Source organism: Lygodium microphyllum, chromosome 14 (genome assembly GCF_053477565.2).
Source record: "Lygodium microphyllum isolate KBCC chromosome 14, Lygodium_microphyllum_v1.1.10, whole genome shotgun sequence".
In the NCBI taxonomy this organism is placed as follows: Eukaryota; Viridiplantae; Streptophyta; class Polypodiopsida; order Schizaeales; family Lygodiaceae; genus Lygodium; species Lygodium microphyllum.
The window spans coordinates 16,552,160-16,558,590 of NC_141148.1; positions in this window are offsets into that span (position 1 = coordinate 16,552,160).

Consider the following 6,431-nt stretch of genomic DNA (forward strand, 5'->3'; position numbering starts at 1 on the left):
TGGAGCAGGTGGCTTGTGATCAGTCTTAGAAGGGAGATGGCCATCAGGAGATACTCAATTGTAAAATAGAAAAAGCCCCTACGACTTCCCATATTATGGCTATTCCTCTTTAAAAGAGCTCACTAGTTACATCATCACGGGCCAATTATTAAATAAGAATTTGCATGCTTATGAGGCAAAATGCTTAATAGACATGATAAAGAACAACAAATCTTGTAGTTTGGACGGGCTTCCTATAGAGCTCTACAAAACCCCATGGGATGTTTGTGGATGTGATTGTGTATTATCAATAATTGCTTTAAACAAAGATATGCACTTGCAGAGATTAATCTTGGCCTCATTAAGCTTATTGCCAAATTGGTAGAAAGGCTACAATTATCACATGGTGCCCCCTTCCAATGTTAATACAAAACCATGGCTAAAATTATTGCTCTAAGGATCAAGAGTCTCCTTCCTAGAGACTTGCATAAGAGGTGATACAACTTTGTGAATGGGTGCAAAATCCAAGATGTACAAAATCTTGTTATGGTAGTAGATTGGGCCCTTGCAAGTAGTCAATCATGACTTTTCTAGCAAGTCAGATGTATTGGTTGAAGCAGCTTATGGACCTGCACATGAAGGAGAATATGACAATGTCTGCTCATTTGAGCAAGTTCCATGCTATTCTCAAGAACTTGACTTCACAGGGTATTACCTTTAGTGATGAGGTTACTCCATTGTTTTTACTTGGGACTTTGAGTGAGTCATGGGATGTATTCCGCACTACCTTATGTGCTCTTGCTACTCTTTTGAACTTTCTTGATGCAGAGAGTGCTCTTCTGCAGGAAGAGATCAACCATAATAAACTTGGATGCCTCTCGTGTGTCGCATGCTTTGACTGTTGGAGACAGAGATGGCAATGGCAAGAATGACCGTGGGAATGGCTGTGGCAAAGACTCCAAAAGTCTAGGTCTAAGTTGCATGGTAAGTTGCCCAACAAGTCTCATGGAAGAAATGCTAATGTGACATGTCATCATTGCAGCAAGAAGGGTCATATACGCCCACAATGTCATGAATTGCGTAATGAGAAGCGGCAAAGAGAAGGGAAAAGACAAAGTACAGGAAAAGTCCTTTGATCGAAGCATTATGCATGTGAAATCTAGTGTGAAAATCAAGGAGATAAATGTCATGCAAACTGATGACTCCAATGGGGAGTACATACTTGCAGCTAGTTCTTGTGATGATACATCGTTGACCGATGTTCACTCTATGTATGCGCAGTGTGCTAGCTTTTGGATTCTGGTGCTTCATTTCATGTTACACCATGCCGTGAGTGTTTCCACTCCACCGCATTCGCTTGGGTGATGACATGTTACTTGCTATTGTTGTCATTGGGGATGTACGTCTACAGTTTTCTATTGGCACTACTTTTCTGTTACACGATGTACGTCATGTACTTGTGCTTACACACAGTCTTATGTCTGTAGGGTATCTTGATGATGGTAGGTTTCATATTTCATTTGGGGATTCTACTTGGAAGATCACCTGTGGCAGACTTGTGCTTGCTAGAGGTGCTAAAGCTCGCAGCCTCTATCCTCTTGTAGTTGATGGGTCCTCTGTTGACCATGTTTTGTTAGTGGGTTCCACCCCACATATATCTCTTTGGCGTGCCTGCTTGGTCTATATGTCCTTGAAGAGAATGAAAATGCTTTTTGGTTTTGCAGTACTTATTGCCCCTTGACTACGCATGTTTTCATTCATGTGAGCATTGTCTTTATGGCATACAAACTAGGAATATGTGTAAGAAGTTTGGTAGGACACACATGAGTGAGCCCCTGGCATTGGTACATTCAGATGTCTATGAGCCCATGCCCTGTCAGTCTACGGGTGGTGCAAAGTATTTTGGACGCTCATTGACGTTTTTTCGCGTAAAGTCTGGGCTTACCTCATTAAGCTTAAGTCAGAAGTCTTGGCTATGTTTTAGAGATGGCTTGCACTGGTTAAGAACCAAACTGGGCATAGGCTGAAATGCCTTAGGATTGACAATGGGGGAGAATATATGTCAGGTGCTTTTGAGCAACTATGTGACGAGAGGGGTATTAAGCGTCAGTTGACCGCCCCTTAGACCCCACCCCAGAATGGTTTGGCTGAGTGGTTGAATAGAACCATCGAGAAGTGTGCATGCAATATGCTTGGCCATGCATGTTTACCACCACAGAGCTTTTGAGCTGAGACAGTCAATACAGTTGTGCATGTCATAAATAGATCACTTTCTAGTGATTTGGATTTCCAGTTGTTGTAGAGGAGGTATGGACTGGGAAACTTGCGTCTTATGTGCATCTACATGTCTTTGGATGTGAGGCATTTTTCCATGTGCCCAAAGACAAGCATACTAAGTTGGATCCTAAGAGTGTCAAATGCATTTTCCTTGGCTATGGGGATGTAGGCGAGATAGGTTACCACCTTTGAGATCCGCAAGTGTAGAAAGTCCTGCGCAGCCATGATGTAGTCTTTCATGAAGACAAGATACATGGGCCGCCTGAGAAGGTGATAGAGATACACAGGGTTATATTCTAGGAGGATCCATGTGCTTTTGCACAACCAGTTGGACAGCCTGCAGCAACATTTGGTACACATGGCCAGGGTGTTGGACCAGCCGCAGAGCCTGTCGTGAGATGGTCTACTAGAGATAGATGTCCACCTGATAGATTTGAGCCCTCGATGCATTATGTCTTGGTTACAGATGTAGGAGAGCCTCTCACCTATGATGAGGCTATGTACAGGGGTGAACTCACTCCTGGGAGAGGGCTATGCAGTCTAAGATAGACTCCTTGCACAAGAATATGACTTGGAATTTGGTTGCATTGCCTCAGGGTAAGAAGACTTTGCCATGCAAATGGGTGTACAAGCTGAAAAGTACCCCTGGACACCCCAAGCCGGTTTATAAGGTAAGACTTGTTGCTAAGGGTTTTAAATAGGAGCACGGAGTTGACTTTAATGAAATCTTTTCTCATATACTCAAGATGACCACCCTACGCTTGGTTTTTGGTCTTAATTGCGTAGCTTGACTTGTACATGTATCAGATGGATGTCACGACTGCATTCTTACATGGAGATTTGGATGAGAAGATTTACATGGAGCAACCTGAGGGCTTTGTAGAACCTGGCAGGGAGCACCTAGTGTGCAAATTGAAGAAAAGTCTTTATGGCTTAAAGCAGGTACCTAGGGAGTGGTATCATAAGTTTGATGGCTTTATGTAGTCACAGGGCTACAGCCGGAGTGCTATGGATCTGCGTCTTTACATGAAGAAAGTCTGTGATGGCTCATTGCTTATTTTGGTACTTTATGTGGATGATATGCTGATAGCAGGGAAAGCTCATGATGAGCTGATGAAGGATTTGGGATAGGCCTCTCACATTCTTAGTATGTGCATCAAGCACAATAGGCATCAGGGACTACTCTATCTCTCCCAGAGAGAGTATATTCATAAAGTCCTTGAATGTTTCTGCATGTAGGACATAAAGCCTATTGGCTATCCATTACCTTCTTATGTGAAGGTTTCATAGGCGGATTGTTCGCAGAGGGATGAGCAAAGGGTCGAGATGACCAAGATTTCTTATGGATCAGTCGTGGGCAGTTTGATGTATGCGATGATAGCCACTTGTCCAAATATTGCCTTTGCAATTGGTGTTGTGGCACGCTATATGGCTACACCTGGCAAGGAACATTGGGATGCCATGAAGGGTATCATGAGATACCTGAAAGGCACAACAGATACGTGTATTTGCTATGGAAGCTAGGATACTAGAGTTGTGGGGTGTACACAGACTTCGATTATGTAGGACATGCAGATAGTAGGAATTCCACTTTTGGCTATGTATTCACCTATGTTGGAGGTGCTGTCTCTTGGATGCTTAGGATTCAGAAGTATACAGCTCTCTCTACCACTGAGATCGAGTATGTTGCAGTCTCATTGAGGCTTGCAAGGAGGCTATATGGTCAGGCTGTTTGGTTCATGACCTTGGGATTGATACTATATCTACACTGCATTCGGATTCTATGAGTGCTATTTAGCTAGCCAAGAATCCGGTCTTCCATGCGAGGACGAAACACATTGAGGTGAAATATCACTTCATACATGGGGTTGTGGAGGACAAGTCTGTTGACCTTGTCAAGATCTTCACTGACAAAAATCCTACAGATCTGCCCACGAAAAGCCTCACTACTGAGCTCTTTGCCTATCTCAAGAGATTGATGGGCGTTGGATGAGATGACATTTTTCCTCATCTTGTTGTACATGTGTACATTGTATTGTCTTTTCTTTTTCTTTTCACTCATTGGGGAAGATTTTTCCTTTAAGTGGGAGGTTGTTGGGGGTAAAGGCGCCTCTGTCTAGCCGCTTGTGTATTACTACACTAACAGTACCAGTCACTGCACACTACTATAGGTGGCGGGCGCCTGTCACCATCACTTTATTCTTTATTCTTTTAGTGACAGTTTGAATAAAGGAAGGCCCGGTCACACATTGTGACTGTTGGAGTTCCCATTTGTGTCTCTCTTTCTTCTTGCTCTTGCTCTCCGCCATAGCTCACTTCCAAGCAAGCTTCAATCCTTCTCACCTTTCACAGTTGACTTTGCAAGGCATTGATTTTAAGGATAATCTTTCTTTCTTGTTCTTACTTTGTGATACTTCCTGAGTCATGGGATACTAATCATACTATCATGTATACTAATAGGCCTATGGATGGCTTAAAAAATCCAAGATGTTGAGGGTGCCTTACTCATAGAGGAGATAAACAGAAAGAATGTGGATGCAACCCGTACTTCTCATGCATTGACTATCAAGGGGAGTAGACATGATGTTAAGAGCGGTAATGACTACCATGGTAGAGATTTACACAAGTCTTAGTCTCACAAATAGTCTAGCAATAAGTCTAATGGTTGCAAGTCCGCATTGACTTGTCATTGTTATGGAAACCAAGCGTTGGGGGTAAAGGCGCCTCTGCCTAGCCACCCCCATATATTGCTACACTAACAATACCTATGCATGCACACTATAGGTGGCGAGTGTCCATCACTGTCACTTCCTTCATTATTATTTCAGTGACATTTAAATAAAGACAAGACCGATCACACATTGTGACTATTGAAGTTCCCATGTAGTGTGTGTGTCTCTCTCTTGCTCTTGCTCTTGCTCCTTCCACCATACCTCTTACTCTCCCACTCATGCTTCCACTTCAAGGATCGCCTCCCTTCAACAAGGTCATATTCGGCCTCATTGCTATAAAATGCATAATGACAAGCACAAGGAAAAGAGAAAGGGTAAAGTGCAAGAAAAGAACGATGATTGCAGCATTGTCCCTAACAAGTTTAACATTAAGAGTTAGGGGATTAATGTCATGTAGATTGATTCTGATGATGACTACATACTTGTAACTTCTTCTATTGATATTTCATAGTTGACTGATGCATCATCCACCTATACTCAGTGTTGGCTAATTGATTCAAGGGTCTCATTTCATGTCACCACTCATCGAGAGTGGTTCCACTCTTACCATAGCATGATAAGATTTGTTAGAGTGTAATGACTTGGTATTGGATATTGTTGATATTATTGAAGCTTTCTTCCTGCATTATGTTTACTTTGCCTGATGTATACCATGTTCCGGCTTTGACTAAAATCTTACTTTCGGTTGGTTGAATGATACAGATGATGCTATATCTTTTGGTGATTCCTCATGGAAGCTTACCCATTGGAATCTTGTCGTGGCATGAGGTGCCAAGTCTAGCACTCTTTATCCCTTGTCTGGGTCTATCGACCATGTTTTAGCAGTGGCTACGGTACCACATGTATCTTTATGACATCATCGCCTTGTGCACATGTCCTTAAAATAAATGAAAATGCTTTCTCATTTGTAGTATCTTCTGTCCCTTGACTACAAATATTTTAATTCATGTGATCGTTGTCTTTATGATAGGTAGACATGTAGTTCTATAAGAAGTCTGGCATTATGTGCATGGGTGAGCCTCTAACTCTTGTTTATTTCTTATGTATGCGGTCCCATGCCCTATCAATCACTAGGTGGCGCGAGAAGTACTTTTTGACTAGGAATATCCCATAAAGAAAGAAATTGGATATATTGGCTACCTTTCAGCATTGGCTGGCTCTTGTTGAAAACTAGTTTGGGTACAGGCTGAAATGCCTAAGGTTAGATAATGGGGGTGAATATGTTTCTAAAGAATTTTGGAAATTTTGTGACCATCATGGTATTAATGAAGGGAGTGAGCCCACAGTGGAAGCAAGAACGATGGTGGGGAGAGAGAGAGAGAGAGAGAGAGAGAGAGAGAGAGAGAGAGAGAGAGAGAGAGAGAGAGAGAGAGAGAGAGAGTGTGTGTGTGTGTGTGTATGTGGAAAATCCAATAGCCACAATGTGTGACCAGCGTTCCCTTT